This window comes from Nannobrachium achirus, assembly GCF_963921795.1.
Source record: "Nannobrachium achirus genome assembly, chromosome: 18".
NCBI classification, from domain to species: Eukaryota; Metazoa; Chordata; class Actinopteri; order Myctophiformes; family Myctophidae; genus Nannobrachium; species Nannobrachium achirus.
The window spans coordinates 56,636,410-56,655,881 of NC_137825.1; the positions used below are offsets into that span (position 1 = coordinate 56,636,410).

Below are 19,472 nucleotides of genomic sequence, written 5' to 3' on the forward strand. Positions count from 1 at the left end.
TAATTTCAAGGACCCCCAGTTTTAACATGCATTAACAGTAGCAAATGGAACATTTGTACACTCTCACACCCTGGTTTCATTTGTACACTCTCTGAGTTACAGACAAGGGCCCATTTGGTGGGGACCCCCTGGAACTCCCTCAAGGACCCCTGGGTGTCCCCTGACCGCACTTTGAGAACCACAGGTCTAGCTCACAAGAGTTTGATTGAGATTCATCACACTGCAAATGCAGCTGTAACTAAGGATAATGTACAGTAGCCAAATGAATTAAATTCACATGAACAATGCAACTACTTTTGAGTGTGAGTGTGAGTGTGAATAGTGTGAGTGTGAATTTGGGTGAGCAATCTGGTATTCGTTAAACAGTACCTTCCTACCTTAAGATACTGTTAAACGAATAATGTCAAATGAAAAATTATGTCACAATCTAATATGATCAAATACAGAACAGGATTCAAGCACCAGAGCAAAGAGCAAATTAAAGAGACCTGGTCCACTTCTCAGGGGGGTCCCCCGGGGGTCCCTGACCACACCAGCACAGACCAGCACAGACCAGCACCAGCACAGACCAGCAGTAAGCGCTGGTTTGTGCTGGTGCTGGTCTGTGCTGGTTCATGCTGGTTTAGATGGTGGGACCAGCACAAACCAGCACCAGCACCAGCACCAGCACAGACCAGCACCAAAACACAACATGCGCTGGTTTGTGCTGGTGCTGGTGCTGGTCTTACTGCTGGTCTTGTGCTGGTTTTTCTAGCAGGGTATAAACAACATCTGCCAATGTACGTTTGAGCAAAGAGCTCCAGTGGAGTCAAAGCCTGAGTCTTCAGGTGTGTTACAAATCAACACAGTCTCAAAACTAATAGTATCATCATCTCTACTAACAGCTTAGTGCTATCAGAGCCACTCAGAGAATCTGGCTTTACAAATATCTGTCAGTTTTGTCTCAGTAGCTGTCTTAGTACAAATCCCTGTGTGTGTATGACAGCCAGGTGGGATTATTCCACGGCAATATATCACATCCTGAGGCATCGCTTTAGGCCTTTGTGATGGAGGCACTTAAAGAGTGTTATGGTTTGGGCCTACTCCAGCGTGTGTGTGCGTGCGTGCGTGCGTGCGTGTCATAGCATAGCATCATAACAGGTGCAGCTGCAGCATCAATGATAGTAGTTGCAGTCAAAGTTCAATTTAGACAGAGAGTCTTGTTTATGTGAAGTAAATTGAAAAATAACCATAAAAATGTGATACAGCTTGGAAAAATATTGTGATTTTGTATTTTTCCATATCGCCCACCCCTACCCTATTCCTAACCTTAACCTTACCTTCAGTAAAACGGTGCCAAAACCTAACCCTACTCCTATTCTTAAACTCTGCCTAAACTATGCCTAACCCTAAACGTATCTCTAACCTCATTCTCAGTAAAACAAATCCAAGAATAAAAGAACCGCCCCACCATGAAGTGTTCGGCGTGAGTTTGGCAGAAGAAAATGAGGGCGGGTGTACATTTGGGCGAGCGATCTGGTTACCTGTTAAACTACCCCAACCATACAGTAGTTTTACAGCCTAGACTCAAACCAGTGGGCCTTCAATCTTTTATCCTCATCATATATTATTGATATTGGAAACGTTATGTCGTATCACCAACCTCTCCACATTCTCCCAGTGAGGACAGGGGATTGAACCAACAGTCTTTCCACCACAAACCCACGTCTCCATCTCCGTCCTCTGTTCAGCTGCTGAGACAAACGTGACAACTCCCCAGTTTGCCAGATGCCCAGAGTTGCTTTGATAGCACTAAGCTGTTAGTTGACATGTGATATACTATGTGTTACACACCTGAGTGGGAATCAAAAGGTGTAACTGGAAACCCTCATTCAGCTTTTGTCTGTTTTGTTCTGCTCATACAGTGAATAATCCTTAAAGGTTGGGTGTTTGGTTTGGATCTATTTACTATGAAATGTTTTCATGCGGTAATATGTCCGGGAAAACTATTCTACTCTGTCTGGATTACTTCTGACTATGACAGACTATGACAGCTTTCTTTTGGGTGGATGATTTTATAAGCCGCCTTGAGTTTTGCATTTGTAATATCTTTCTTCTAAAGCCTGTATCAGAGTGTACGGTGGAGAGCTATCCACCGCAAATTTGAGGTGGAAAGCTTTCCACCTCAAGTCAGAAAATAAGTGCAGGCCATCATAGTCACGGCCCACGGTGAAGTCCTTTACCCCGTCTAGACCGGTTCAGGTCGACCAATCAGTGAACGGGGTGTAGAGCCTGTCTGTCTGATAGTAAAAACAGAGATGTGTTGGGACTCGCGGTGGAAAGCTCTCCAACGTGAGGAATGATGTAACGTTGTAGTTTCATGACTCAAAAAGACTCGAAAAGACTACACCGCGGTGTAAAGCCTTCCACCGCGGACCAGACTATGATACAGGCTTTACACACACACACACACACACACATACCGGTATGGGTGGTTTATGAGGACTTTTTCATCGTCACAAGTTTTTTCATGCATTATGGGGTCCCACCTTTCCCGTTGTCCTAGAAAGATGCCAGAAAGATAAAAATGGTTCCCCAAAAATCAGGAACATTTCTGTCTATTCAAGATTCAATAATTGTCAAAGAAACTCGAGATATTCAAATTCAAATGAAGTCAGACATTTTAAGGATTATGAGGACGGGGCGGGACAAAGGCGGAGAAGGCGTTTCCTAGCACAAAGGTGGTTAATGAAGACCTCCCTTGTTTATTGGGACATTACCCATACACACACACACAATTATGGCAAAACCCTTGCATATGAGGACCACACTGGTTTAACTGGACATTACTCAGTCAAAATCTGCTTCTTCTATGATGCCACTGAAAGGGCATAATATTCTCAGTGACCAGGTCTCTTGGAATAACCCTGAATTATTGATTGATATTGTCATCATTTATCTCAATTCCTTTTTTGATAATGTCATTGAAACAAAGGAAGTTAGAATTTACCCCAATAACAAACCATAGGTTAATAAAAAAAATCAAACATAGCCTACACCAGAAGAAAATAGCATTTCTGGAGGGAGGCCAGCAAATCGTGAGAGATCTAGAGAAGGAAATAAGTTGCATGATTAAGAAAAGGAAAACAGACTATAAAGACAAAGTTAGGGAGAAACTGTGGAATGGCAATGCAAAGGATGCTTGAAGGGGACTTAAAGCTATGATGGGTAGTAAACAAAAAGCAGTCCCTCAATGCGATGACCCTGTAAACCTTTCAAACGATCTGAATATTTTCCATTCTAGATTTGACAAACATGCCTTCAGTAATGAAAGTCACTCTGTTTGTGCAGGGATGACACCTGCCCCTGTGATATTAAAGGAACAGGATGTAATTTCAATCTTTCAGTAGGTCAATCCTCACAAATTTCCCGGGCCAGATGGGCTCAAGGGAAGGGTGCTGAAAGAATGGCTCCCAAATGGGACCCATATTTACCCAGCTATTTCAGATGTTCCTCAATATCAGCTTTGTCCCCCAGGCTTGGAAAACGGCAACGGTTTTATCTCCTCTCTTATTCTCCCTATACACAATGAATGAGTTGAAAAAACAACTAATTAAGAATTCTCCTTGGTTGCCCGTCTGAAGGATGTTTCTTCAGTCCCTCCTACACCTTGCTACCTGGTTTGAGGGCAGTTTCCTTGACCTTAATGTCACTAAGGAGCTGTGTTTGGGAGGTGTGACAGGAGCAGAGGGCTCAGGGTCCATCTTCAGCCCTGCTATCATGAGTGAGGAGGAAGTGGAGCAAAGTCACTGACTTTAAGTTTCTGGGAACAGAGAAAACTGCCCCTAAATTTAGAATTAGGGTTAGCCATCTAGGGGTTGCTCAGAAATGAAACGCACATCCACACGTTCATCTCCGCAAGCAGATCAATAATAACGTGTTATAAGTCAAAGACGATGCGTCAACGGACCTTGGTTCTGAGATATGTTGTACTCTCCGAGACGAACGTTTGGATGTCTTGTTTGTCTTCCTACAACCTTTCTTCCCCGGGATCTCCAATTTAACCAGGGTCATAGAGTCTATAACCGTTACAGCACATTGAATGGCAGGCTGGAGAAAGCTATCTCCTCACAGGAGTGTCCGTGTGGGATGACCCTTATACTGGTGTGTTCAGCTCGCCGAGACGAACATGTGGGCTCAGAAATGAAACGCTTTCCGTTTGTCCTTACGCCCCCTAGAACCCGAGCTATCCCTTCTAGAAGGGTTAGAAATCGACCAAAGCATTTTTACGCGACGGGACCAACTTCATTGGACTCTGCGTCAAAAAGCAAGTCAGAATAAGTGTCTTTTATCTGAAGAAACTGGAGCCTGTCTGGTTTAACTGGACACTACTCATATACACATACACAGATACTCAGATACACACACACACAATCATGGCAAACCCCTTGCTTATGAGGACCCAACTGGTTTAACTGGACCCTAGAAACCTAAAATACACATACACAGATACTCAGATATACACACACAATCATGGCAAACCCCTTGCTTATGAGGACCAAACTGTTTTAACTGGACCCTAGGGTTAGCTATTTGGGGTTATAAGTCAAAGACGATGCGACATCAGACCTTGGTTCTGAGATATGTTGTAGAGCTCTCCGAGACGAACGTTTGGATGTCTTGTTTGTCTTCCTACGACCTTTCTTCCCCGGGATCTCCAATTTGACCAAGGGTCATAGAGTCTATAACCGTTACAGCACATTGAATGGCAGGCTGGAGAAAGCTATCTCCTCACAGGAGTGTCCGTGTGGGATGACCCTTATACTGGTATGTTCAGCTCGCCGAGACGAACATGTGGGTGTGTGTAACTCCTCTGAACGACACTCCTGTACGGAGAAAACTGCCCCTACATTTAGAATTAGGGTTAGCCCTCTGGGGGTTGCTCAGAAATGAAACGCACATCCATGCGTTCGTCTCTGTGAGCAGATCAATAATCTTTTTTCCGTTTGTCCTTACGCCCCCTAGAACCCGAGCTATCCCTTCTAGAAGGGTTAGAAATCGACCAAAGCATTTTTACGCAACGGGACCAACTTCATTGGACTCTGCGTCAAAAAGCAAGTCAGAATAAGTGTCTTTTATCTGAAAAAACTGGAGCCTGTCTGGTTTAACTGGACACTACTCATATACACATACACAGATACTCAGATACACACACACACAATCATGGCAAACCCCTTGCTTATGAGGACCCAACTGGTTTAACTGGACCCTAGAAACCTAGAATACACATACACAGATACTCAGATACACACACACAATCATGGCAAACCCCTTGCTTATGAGGACCAAACTGTTTTAACTGGACCCTAGGGTTAGCTATTTGGTGTTATAAGTCAAAGACGATGCGACATCAGACCTTGGTTCTGAGATATGTTGTAGAGCTCTCCGAGACGAACGTTTGGATGTCTTGTTTGTCTTCCTATGACCTTTCTTCCCCGGGATCTCCAATTTGTCCAAGGGTCATAGAGTCTATAACCGTTACAGCACATTGAATGGCAGGCTGGAGAAAGCTATCTCCTCACAGGAGTGTCCGTGTGGGATGTCCCTTATACTGGTATTTTCAGCTCGCCGAGACGAACATGTGGGTGTGTGTAACTCCTCTGAACAACACTCCTGTACGGAGAAAACTGCCCCTACATTTAGAATTAGGGTTAGCCCTCTGGGGGTTGCTCAGAAATGAAACGCACATCCATGCGTTCGTCTCTGTGAGCAGATCAATAATCTTTTTTCCGTTTGTCCTTACGCCCCCTAGAACCCGAGCTATCCCTTCTAGAAGGGTTAGAAATCGACCAAAGCATTTTTACGCACCGGGACCAACTTCATTGGACTCTGCGTCAAAAAGCAAGTCAGAATAAGTGTCTTTTATCTGAAAAAACTGGAGCCTGTCTGGTTTAACTGGACACTACTCATATACACATACACAGATACTCAGATACACACACACACAATCATGGCAAACCCCTTGCTTATGAGGACCCAACTGGTTTAACTGGACCCTAGAAACCTAGAATACACATACACAGATACTCAGATACACACACACAATCATGGCAAACCCCTTGCTTATGAGGACCAAACTGTTTTAACTGGACCCTAGGGTTAGCTATTTGGTGTTATAAGTCAAAGACGATGCGACATCAGACCTTGGTTCTGAGATATGTTGTAGAGCTCTCCGAGACGAACGTTTGGATGTCTTGTTTGTCTTCCTACGACCTTTCTTCCCCGGGATCTCCAATTTGTCCAAGGGTCATAGAGTCTATAACCGTTACAGCACATTGAATGGCAGGCTGGAGAAAGCTATCTCCTCACAGGAGTGTCCGTGTGGGATGTCCCTTATACTGGTATTTTCAGCTCGCCGAGACGAACATGTGGGTGTGTGTAACTCCTCTGAACGACACTCCTGTACGGAGAAAACTGCCCCTACATTTAGAATTAGGGTTAGCCCTCTGGGGGTTGCTCAGAAATGAAACGCACATCCATGCGTTCGTCTCTGTGAGCAGATCAATAATCTTTTTTCCGTTTGTCCTTACGCCCCCTAGAACCCGAGCTATCCCTTCTAGAAGGGTTAGAAATCGACCAAAGCATTTTTACGCAACGGGACCAACTTCATTGGACTCTGCGTCAAAAAGCAAGTCAGAATAAGTGTCTTTTATCTGAAAAAACTGGAGCCTGTCTGGTTTAACTGGACACTACTCATATACACATACACAGATACTCAGATACACACACACACAATCATGGCAAACCCCTTGCTTATGAGGACCCAACTGGTTTAACTGGACCCTAGAAACCTAGAATACACATACACAGATACTCAGATACACACACACAATCATGGCAAACCCCTTGCTTATGAGGACCAAACTGTTTTAACTGGACCCTAGGGTTAGCTATTTGGTGTTATAAGTCAAAGACGATGCGACATCAGACCTTGGTTCTGAGATATGTTGTAGAGCTCTCCGAGACGAACGTTTGGATGTCTTGTTTGTCTTCCTACGACCTTTCTTCCCCGGGATCTCCAATTTGTCCAAGGGTCATAGAGTCTATAACCGTTACAGCACATTGAATAGCAGGCTGGAGAAAGCTATCTCCTCACAGGAGTGTCCGTGTGGGATGTCCCTTATACTGGTATTTTCAGCTCGCCGAGACGAACATGTGGGTGTGTGTAACTCCTCTGAACGACACTCCTGTACGGAGAAAACTGCCCCTACATTTAGAATTAGGGTTAGCCCTCTGGGGGTTGCTCAGAAATAAAACGCACATCCATGCGTTCGTCTCTGTGAGCAGATCAATAATCTTTTTTCTGTTTGTTCTTACGCCCCCTAGAACCTGAGCTATCCCTTCTAGAAGGGTTAGAAATCGACCAAAGCATTTTTACGCAACGGGACCAACTTCATTGGACTCTGCGTCAAAAAGCAAGTCAGAATAAGTGTCTTTTATCTGAAAAAACTGGAGCCTGTCTGGTTTAACTGGACACTACTCATATACACATACACAGATACTCAGATACACACACACACACACACACAATCATGGCAAACCCCTTGCTTATGAGGACCCAACTGGTTTAACTGGACCCTAGAAACCTAGAATACACATACACAGATACTCAGATACACACACACAATCATGGCAAACCCCTTGCTTATGAGGACCAAACTGTTTTAACTGGACCCTAGGGTTAGCTATTTGGTGTTATAAGTCAAAGACGATGCGACATCAGACCTTGGTTCTGAGATATGTTGTAGAGCTCTCCGAGACGAACGTTTGGATGTCTTGTTTGTCTTCCTACGACCTTTCTTCCCTGGGATCTCCAATTTGTCCAAGGGTCATAGAGTCTATAACCGTTACAGCACATTGAATGGCAGGCTGGAGAAAGCTATCTCCTCACAGGAGTGTCCGTGTGGGATGTCCCTTATACTGGTATTTTCAGCACGCCGAGACGAACATGTGGGTGTGTGTAACTCCTCTGAACGACACTCCTGTACGGAGAAAACTGCCCCTACATTTAGAATTAGGGTTAGCCCTCTGGGGGTTGCTCAGAAATGAAACGCACATCCATGCGTTCGTCTCCGTGAGCAGATCAATAATCTTTTTTCCGTTTGTCCTTACGCCCCCTAGAACCCGAGCTATCCCTTCTAGAAGGGTTAGAAATCGACCAAAGCATTTTTACGCAACGGGACCAACTTCATTGGACTCTGCGTCAAAAAGCAAGTCAGAATAAGTGTCTTTTATCTGAAGAAACTGGAGCCTGTCTGGTTTAACTGGACACTACTCATATACACATACACAGATACTCAGATACGCACACACACAATCATGGCAAACCCCTTGCTTATGAGGACCCAACTGGTTTAACTGGACCCTAGAAACCTAGAATACACAAACACAGATACTCAGATACACACACACACACACAATCATGGCAAACCCCTTGCTTATGAGGACCAAACTGTTTTAACTGGACACTAGGGTTAGCTATTTTGTGTTATAAGTCCAAGACGATGCGACATCAGACCTTGGTTCTGAGATATGTTGTAGAGCTCTCCGAGACGAACGTTTGGATGTCTTGTTTGTCTTCCTACGACCTTTCTTCCCTGGGATCTCCAATTTGACCAAGGGTCATAGAGTCTATAACCGTTACAGCACATTGAATGGCAGGCTGGAGAAAGCTATCTCCTCACAGGAGTGTCCGTGTGGGATGACCCGTATACTGGTGTGTTCAGCTCGCCGAGACGAACATGTGGGTGTGTGTAACTCCTCTGAACGACACTCCTGTACGGAGAAAACTGCCCCTACATTTAGAATTAGGGTTAGCCCTCTGGGGGTTGCTCAGAAATGAAACGCACATCCATGCGTTCGTCTCCGTGAGCAGATCAATAATCTTTTTTCCATTTGTCCTTACGCCCCCTAGAACCCGAGCTATCCCTTCTAGAAGGGTTAGAAATCGACCAAAGCATTTTTACGCAACGGGACCAACTTCATTGGACTCTGCGTCAAAAAGCAAGTCAGAATAAGTGTCTTTTATCTGAAGAAACTGGAGCCTGTCTGGTTTAACTGGACACTACTCATATACACATACACAGATACTCAGATACACACACACACACACACAATCATGGCAAACCCCTTGCTTATGAAGACCCAACTGGTTTAACTGGACCCTAGAAACCTAGAATACACAAACACAGATACTCAGATACACACACACACAATCATGGCAAACCCCTTGCTTATGAGGACCAAACTGTTTTAACTGGACACTAGGGTTAGCTATTTTGTGTTATAAGTCCAAGACGATGCGACATCAGACCTTGGTTCTGAGATATGTTGTAGAGCTCTCCGAGACGAACGTTTGGATGGCTTGTTTGTCTTCCTACGACCTTTCTTCCCTGGGATCTCCAATTTGACCAAGGGTCATAGAGTCATATAACCGTTACAGCACATTGAATGGCAGGCTGGAGAAAGCTATCTCCTCACAGGAGTGTCCGTGTGGGATGACCCTTATACTGGTGTGTTCAGCTCGCCGAGACGAACCTAATTTCCCCATCCAGACCTAGCTCTAAGACAGTGAAGTTTGGTAGCAGATTCCGTTGGGGCAGACGTTAAGGTGTTACAAGCAACAAATCTGAAGGTGTTAAGCTCAAACCACACTAATTATTCGCCATGCATGTGTACAAATGGAACCAACTGCGCCCTTACAGGTCTGTAACTCTGAATGTTTACAAATCAAACCAAATGGATCCTTACAGGTCTGTAACTCTGAGAGTGTACAAAAGGAACGAAATGGACCCTACCTATGACTGTCCTAGTGGACTCCTAATGTGCCATAATAAATGAGTGTCATACATATTCTGAAGACAACATGGAGACATTCAGTACTTGTGTCTTATGATCAAAATATTATATTATAATATAATGTAAAAGTGAAGAATTTCCCATAGACCTGACCAATGTACACATTCCTCCGTGTACGGACATATTGATGACCCCTGCTCCTGAGGCATTTGACAATGTGGAGCAGCATCTCATATATTTGAGAAATTTAAATTCACTAATAAAGTCAGTTTTGGAACCAAAAGCTAGACATTATTAAAAAAACATATTTGTGAATGCCACAGTGCTAAATATACTGTACCTTGGAAAATACATTTTGAATCACATTTACACTCCTGGCAATACAAAATGTAAATCTAGGAAAGACAAACCTTTTTTGTAGTAAAAGACAGTCACCATATAATGACTGAAATGAATAGCCTGTAGTGTTTAATTTGTAAATGATTAGGTGCTGGAGCACATGAGCCAGATTATATACATAGCCTATATCTTCATTCAAATATTAATTGTCTATAAAGGTCCAATATGAGCAGCGTGCGGCAAACAAATGCATGTTGGAAATACTGGTACCCCAGATACAGGAAACAGACATTACAATATTATCGTCTCAAAAAGTGTTTTATTAAAAAGATTGACATCCAAAACTCAAGATAAGACACCAAATACACCCGTCAGTATTTAACACCATTTGACCAAGACCGCACAGCTTTAAAACATAAATACTTTGCTCTTGATCTTGAAAATGTTCCACTACAGTAAATCCATGAAGCACAACTTTTAATAATGATGTAGGAGAGTATTGGGACCAACACAAATTATCACATTACTACGGTATTGCAATTTATTTTGGTTTGGGCCTTTTTTTTTCTTCTTTTGCTTGAATTGACTGGCCTGAAAAAAAAAAAAAAAAAAAAAAAAAAACTATCCACTAACCTGAGAACAACTTCTTTCCAGAGGCCATCAGACTGCTAAACTCTGCCAAACAAGGAGAACTTTGAGACAACGTGCAATAGATCATGTGCAACAAAGACCTTGTATTACAGTACATGTTAATAATTAACACTGAATGTTTAACCTTTATGTAGTATTTGTAAATGGTTTCCATAAGACCTTACATTCCATTCCTCTCATGTCCTGGAATCACAATAATCCTTGAATCAGTTATGAGAAACACTGGTATTATTGATTCACACACAGACACAAAGACCTTAAACCAGTAAGGAACGTCCACGTCACAAAAAAAAAAAAAATGTAAGGATAACTATATTGGTTGTAAGTATCCACACCCTAAACAATTGTTTAGAATTTTCTTGCCTCAGTGGAACAAATTATATATATATATATATATATATATATATATATATATATATATATATATATATATATATATAAACTCTTCTTTATTTTCCAGTTGAACAGACAATGCAATGCCACCACTCCACACATTACACTTGAAACATAATACAAAATAAGGAGGGGAGGAGGGATGGAGAAGGAGAATATGATACAAGATGGGATAGCATCTTTTGCATGAAATGACTTAATATTTTGCAATTGGGTCAGTGTCTCTATAAAGAAATGGGGGCAATACAACACATTTGAATACATCAGGACAAAGGTTCAGGAAGTGGTGAGACTGCTGATGACCTTAAGAGAAAAATATGCTATATTTAGCTATGAAGATGCTGTGAAACTAAACAACTTTTACAAAATCATTGGAGCTGTCAAATCAGTGACTGGATACAATGAAACGCATTTATACTGCATAAAAACTCTTGCCCTGAAATTAGGACACTCACTTAAGAAGAGTGGTGACATAATTCAGCCATTACAGCAGAAGATGTTATTAGCTACTTGTTACAGCTAGCCAAGTAGCAGCGCCAACCACTTTCACATAGACTTGGGTCTATGGAAAAGGTGTCCTCATAATCCAGCTCTGTGAGGTGCCCGTCTGACACACACACACACACCTTGGTTTCACAGTTTTTATCAACTTGTCTTCAGTCCTTAACAATTTGTCTCCTGTCCTTACAAGACACTGTGTCCTGTCATTCCTGTGCTGTAACACACACACACACACACACACACACACACACACACACATACACACATCCACACCCAAAACTCATTTCACAGTTTTTATCAACTTGTCTCCTGTCCTTACAAGACACCGTGTCCTGTCATTCCTGTGCTGTGTCAGGTTACACACACACACACACACACACACATACACAGAGGACAGATCAGCAGTGTTCTCTTTAGACGCTGTAGGAGTTCCACTGAGCTCTGGCAGAAATCCTATCGTCAGGAACACAGAAGACTTCCTGTGAATGAGTCAATGACAGCCACAAAGTTGAGATTACTTTTGAGATAAAAAAAATAATAATTTTCTCATGTTTAAACAGTATATTGTACACAAAAGTCATTTTTCAGGGGTTACCAACAGTTGCCCGACTGCCCATGTCAAGGAAATAAACATTCGGGCAAGATGGAGTGTGCTTTCAGGTTGCACGACTGTCAAGTACATTCTGTCTTCATTAAATATTTGCTATTCATGAAGAACAATGCGACTTTTTACGACAAGCAGTTGCACTTATTCTGATTTTTCAAAGTGGACTGTTGCCACGCAGCATTTAACATGAATTTGTTGTACAAGCACACATTCTACCATCATTTAAATGGACAATTTACTTTTTGGGCAAGTGGGCATGACCTTTAGGCAAGTAGAACATAACCTGTATGTGCCCAACGCACAAATGACTCTGAGATCTTAGTGTCGACACCTGCTTTTTGTTAGACAGCTAAAATCTTCTTCGTCATTTTCACCCCAAAACTGATGGGTACGTCGTCATATGAAAAGGAGAGGAAAGGAGTGGAATGAAGGTTAAAAACTGAATACATGTGTGTGAATGAGAGGAACCCAAGTGGAACAGTGAGGTTACAGGCAGTAGGGTCAACATTCCAGAGCAATGTAGAGTGTGGAAAAGAGGTGCAAGCAGGTTCGAACGGGTGGAGATGTGTATCAACAAGAATGAAAGGGAAGGTGTAAAAGACAGTGGTGAGACCAGCTATGTTGTACGGGTTAGAGTCACACTGAGGAAAAGGAAAAGACAGGAAGCAGATAGGACTGTCTTGTAAAAATTGACGCATCGACAAGTCGTTCGAAGACCCGGAATCGACGCCAACTGTGAAACTAAACAACTTTTACAAAATCATTGGAGCTGTCAAATCAGTGACTGGATACAATGAAACGCATTTATACTGCATAAAAACTCTTGCCCTGAAATTAGGACACTCACTTAAGAAGAGTGGTGACATAATTCAGCCATTACAGCAGAAGATGTTATTAGCTACTTGTTACAGCTAGCCAAGTAGCAGCGCCAACCACTTTCACATAGACTTGGGTCTATGGAAAAGGTGTCCTCATAATCCAGCTCTGTGAGGTGCCCGTCTGACACACACACACACACACACCTCGGTTTCACAGTTTTTATCAACTTTTCTTCAGTCCTTAACAATTTGTCTCATGTCCTTACAAGACACTGTGTCCTGTCATTCCTGTGCTGTAACACACACACACACACACACACACACACACACACACACACACACACACACACACACATACACACACACATCCACACCCAAAACTCGTTTCACAGTTTTTATCATCTTGTCTCCTGTCCTTACAAGACACTGTGTCCTGTCATTCCTGTGCTGTGTCAGGTTCCACACACACACACACACACACACACACACACACACACACACACACACCCAATCATTCGAAACTGTGTTGACTGCACCAGCATTGAGATCAAACAGAACAAGACTATGCCAGGATGTAAAAGCACAATATCACAAGTGTACTCTTCCGGGCACGGTGGCGCAGTGGTTAGCGCTTCGCCTCACAGCTAGAAGGTCCTGGGTTCGATTCCCGCCGGGGGACGCTGTGGGAGCTGGCGGCGTGTTCCTCCTTCTGCGTCATCAGCGCCCACACCCTAGGTGGGGTTGGCGATAGGGCCTTTCTGTGTGGAGTTTGCATGTTCTCCCCGTGTCTCCTAGGGTTGATGCCCTCACAAAAACATGCACGTAAACCTGGTCTCAATAATGCCTCCCCCTGGCCAGCCAGGGCGCCTGATGGAGGGGAAAGGAACTGGTTGGAATAACGTGTTCCTTCCACGCGCTACGTCCAAACCAGGGAAATCTCCACTGTCAGGTGAAAAGAAGCAACTTGGACTCCTCATGCATAGAAGGAAGCATGAGGTCAGTCCGTTGTCTCCCCAGGCGCGGCAGAGGGAGTGCAGAGCCCAGGTTTACATAGGCAATTAGCACTGGGTGAAAAAATGGGTTACAAAATTGTGGGATAAAAATTATAAGTAAAAAAAAAAAAAAAAAAAAAAACAAGTGTACTCTCAACCTACAATGTTCTCCTTTGTCACTGCAGGAGTTGCACTGAGTTCTGGCAGAAATCCTATCGTCAGGAACACAGCAGAATTCCTGTGAATGAATCAATGACAGGCACAAAGTTGAGATTACTTTTGAGATTAGAAAAATAATTTTCTCATGTTTAAACAGTATATTGTACACAAAAGTCCTTTTTCAGGGGTTACCAACAGTTGCCCGACTGCCCGTGTCAAGGAAATTAACATTCGGGCAAGTCGAGTGTGCTTTCAGGTTGCATGACTGTCAAGTACATACAGTCTTCATTAAATATTGGCTATTCATGAAGAACAATGCTACTTTATTACGACAAGCAGTTGCACTATTTCTGCTTTTGTGACTGTTGCCACTCTGCATTTAAAATGAATTTGTTCTACAAGCGCACATTTTACCATCATTTAAATGAACAATTTACTTTTCGGGGAAGTGGGCATGACCTTTGGGCAAGTAGAACATAACCTGTACGTGCCCGATGCGCAAATGCCTCTGAGACCTTAGTGTTAACACCTGCTTTTTGTTAGACAGCTAAAATCTTGTCATTTTCTCCCCAAAACTGATGCTACGTTGTCATATGATATCTTTTGTCAAGCAATAATTAAGATCCCGCACTAAGACTGACTCGGTCCCGAGTCAGTTTGTCTGGGGTCTCACAGCACATGGCCGATTCTACAGACTCCAACCTTTGCCACAGATGTCATTAGGGATCTCCATATATGGGCATAAAAGGGCCAAGGAAAAATGTTGCAACAAACACTGTCTTATATTACAACATGACAATAGACCATGACATCAAACAACAATGCTATCTCATTTCCATCAACAACTGCCCATGTGCATGTATACCCAATTGTCCACACGCATCAATCATACTCATTGCTCAAACCAACACCTTCCTTACTCACTACATGTACACAATTATGCATAACTGTGAGGGCGGCATAACGGCCCAAACTCTAGATGTGAGGGACGGCAAAATCTCGATGTCCCGCTGTTTCAAATCCCCAGTACTCCGGTTAGGGTTAGGTTTAGGGTTATGGTTTAGGCTTATTCACCAGGTTAACATTCACCAGCGTCGGCAGGTTAGTATTCACCCGCGATTCGGACTAGGGCCCGCTCAAAACAACTGCACATCGAACACAAATCGGCCTGAACTTCTAGTTACTTTAATTTTACAGCACATGCCACGTTAATGGCAGCAGTGTCAATTAATAGACATAAGGACATAAGGTAGAAGTAATCACCATAGTAATATACCATAGGCATAGAATATGAAGGTCAAAACCATTTCTAATGTATAGAAGGTTACAAATACAGCAGATTGCAGTTTTATTGCAAAAAGCACAACTTGCCTTTTCTGACCCTGGCTCAATTCTTTCAACTTCTGGTCTGGACTGTTCTTCACAGGGTGCCTGAAAATGTACAGAGAAAAGGTACGGTTGTTTAGTTATTTGTATGGCAGCACTTGTTATGAAGAAAGGAAGTCATGTAGCATAAAATGAGTACAGTAGGCCTACAAAAAATGTATAACAGTTTTCACAGTTATGCAGAATCAGATGTACAGTACAAGCTGACCTTCTAATACAACTAATGCTGTGAACCTGTTGAAATATTAATTCATTAATTAATATCACACCCCAAGGTTGTAAAGTACGGAATATCAACACGGCTGTGTTTCATTTGTAGGCACAGGGCCCCAGGTCAAGAGCTGCAGATATTACGGCTGTGCTGAAATTCAGGACAACAGGAGTTCCACAAACGCCACTAATTGGTTAACAGTAATACAAAGACAGTGTTATTTGTTTGTTCATTTTATCGTTATTTTGGATCCACCAATACAATAACTCAGTCAAAACTAACTGTTGTGTGCATTAAAAGTAATAGAACATGAGAACCTTAACATACATACAATGTATGCATGCATGCATGTATGTATGTATGTATGTATGTATGTATGTATGTATGTATGTATGTATGTATGTTATACATACTGTACATACAGACAAAGCCAGATGTAGGAACTGTTGGCACTGCTAAAACATATTACTATAGGCTACTGTAAAAAGCCTATCTTATAATGTAAAAAGACGTATAATGTAGACCACAGCATCCTCAAGTGCATGGCTAATTTGTACTTCAGCAGAACACTAGGATTATAGCAATTTGCCATGGGACATTTAATATTAGCATCAAAATCATAACACTCTACACCAGTGGTTCCCAAACCTTTTAGCTCGAGGCCCAAAAGAGAAATTAAACCAGGGGTGTGCACACATTTTTGACTTGAGAACCACTTTAAACATGACCAGCTCAACAAGATATACCCACCCTGAAAAAGCGCTTTGAAAACAAATCATTGTATTGGCTGTTTGCCTATAGAAGGCGTGAAGGGAGCTGACTGGCCCTTCTTGAGGGAGTTCCAGGGGGTCCCCAGCTAAAAGATAGTAGGAACCAAATGGATCCTTATGGGTATGTAAGTCAGAGTGAGGGTCCATTTGGTTCCATTTGTACACTCCCAGAGTTAAAATAAATTAACGTTGATTTTACAATGTACTGTAAATTGGGGTCTCAGAGATAAATGCCATTTAATTGGGGTGCACTGCATGTCAAACTGGGGGTCCTTGAAATTAAAATGGTTGGGAATCACTGCTAGAGCTGTATCAATCTTCTCTCATGAGGGTCCCTAGCATCTCTTTTCAAATGGGGGTCCGCAGGCTAATAATTGTCAATTTGGGGGTCTTTGACATGAAAAGGTGAGAAACACCGCTCTACATTATCGTTAGTTTTGGACGTGCAGATGTAGACTACCACAGTTGACTGACAACTGAGTTTTGAATTCATGTGTTCATGATGAGCTCATAACGTGACACTAATCAGACTAGCTGCATATAGCATGTGCTTTTCTTTGTGTAGCAGACAGACAGACATTTTAATTTCAAAGATCCCTAGTTTAGGCTATGGACCCCCATTTATGGCATTTCTATATTGGAGACCCCAATTTATATTGTAAAATCAAATGTTAATGTAACTCAGAGAGTGTACAAATGGAACCAAATGGACCTGCGGTTCCATTTGTACCCTCTACGAGTTCCAGAGCATTAAGGGTCCATTTGGTTCCTAACTATCATTTAGCTGGGGACCCCCTGGAGCTCACTCAAGGACCCCTTGGTGTCGGGGTTTGTTTCACTGCTGCAACGCTTATTCAACAGAATAAAAAGTTTGTCAACCAAGCAATGCATTGTAATTGTAATTGTAATTCTCCACCGCCATGCATTGCCCAACAAACCAAACCACAATGTACAAAAAGTGTTCCTTACCTGCGCATTGACTTCTTTTTAAATCCACGGACTCTTTCAATGTGAAATTAAAAGTCCTTCCCATGTGTTGCCAAAATTAAAATGGGACCTTTTATATTGCTACTAATACAAAGGGTTAAAAAATAGCGTGCATGCTGGTGCACAAATTGTGCACTGATGATGCACCATGCATGTGCATGCTTTTCACAGCTTTCAAACAAAAACATCCGCTTGGAAATCCGTTCAGGTATTCAGGAGATAGGCCATAATGTGTTCTTCATGTAAATATGACTCGAATGATTGTGTGTGTGTGTGTGTGTGTGTGTGTGTGTGTGTGTGTGTGTGTGTGTGTGTGTGTGTGTGTGTGTGTGTGGAACAGCACATGAATGACAGGACACGGTGTATTGTAAGGACAGATTGACATGTGCGGCAGCCAATCACAGACCAGGGGCATCCAACCAATGACATGTTAGGATTTTGTGTATGATTGTGTATGATGTGTCAATCAAAGTCATACACAAAGATACACAAAGTCAAACACAAATAATCTTGTGCAGGGATTTAAGAGGACATTTTCTAAAAAAGCAGGAGGAGTATCTTGGTGGCCTCCTGAGGGCCGCTGCAGTGCGGGATTATCAGGACATAGATCATGTCCTATCAATCCCTCATGTCCTAACAATGCTGGTAGGTATTCCGACAAAAATACCCCATAATGCAGGTGCACAAGAGCACACACACACACACACACACACACACACACACACACACACACACACACACACACACACACACACACACACACACACACACACACACACGCTTGATTAATAGTCGAGGGGACTGTGCCGAGGGACCCCTGGGAGCCGACCCCCAGCAGACGGGCCACCCAATCGCAGCTCATTCCTCAAGTGACTTTTTTTAACCAGGCATGTACTGTAGTGCACATCCAGCTTGACTGACAAATATATGGCCACATCATGAAAAGTGACATGGTAGGCTTTATTCTAACTGTTCTAACTTTATTCCAATAAGAGAAACATATTCATTAACAAACAAACACAAATGTGCATATTATACTGTACTGAAGATACAGACACATATAGGCACATTTGACTATTGGGTCAAATAGGGAATAATGAGCAATGTTTTCAATGAATTCATTATGAATTAATCATTGAACCAAGAAGGAGGTATCACATGATTTATATGCCACTATATTACCATGGTTTGATTAATGGAGTCACAAATTGTACTCCCAAAAACCTAATGAAATTAGAATTTGAAATGTTGCTATTTGAATAGCTGGCCACTGGTGCAATAACAAATTGATCTTCTGCATACTGGTAGAATTTTCAATCCATCTAATCGCCCTTGTTTTACATTATACATTAAACATTATGCAATATTATACAAACCCCCATCGATTTATTGATGAACCATTACACAAGGTGTCTGATGAGAAATAATCTCAGCGTGCTGAGTTATCGATATAACATAGCTGTCTGCTGAGTACAGTGTCTTTACATTCTTGCTGTTACACAGTTTGATATGGTTTACTCCGTAACCGGTAAAGTCGCCGGAAAGAACCTTGCCGAGATTTTTATTCTTGTATTTGTTTTACTGAATAAGGTTAGAAATAACTTTAGGATTACGCATATCTTTCTGAGGTTAAGATTAGGAATAGGGTTAGGTTACTGGGGTTAGGTTTAGGAATAAGGTTAGGTTTAACCGTTTAGGCATAGTTCACAGAGTTATATAAGGATAATAAGGATCTCAATGGAAAATAACAAATAAGCCTTGCCTTATCCGAGTTTCTTTTTCGTTGACATTCGCCCAGGCGAGTTTCTTTCCGGCGACTCT

The 19,472-nt window shown here is 42.4% G+C and overlaps 1 long non-coding RNA gene across 1 annotated transcript in view; it reads left to right on the top strand.

The window, feature by feature from the left end:
- Positions 1-19,472, top strand: part of LOC308303313 — a 468,570-nt gene that overhangs the window by 44,918 nt on the left and 404,180 nt on the right. The window lies entirely within an intron of this gene.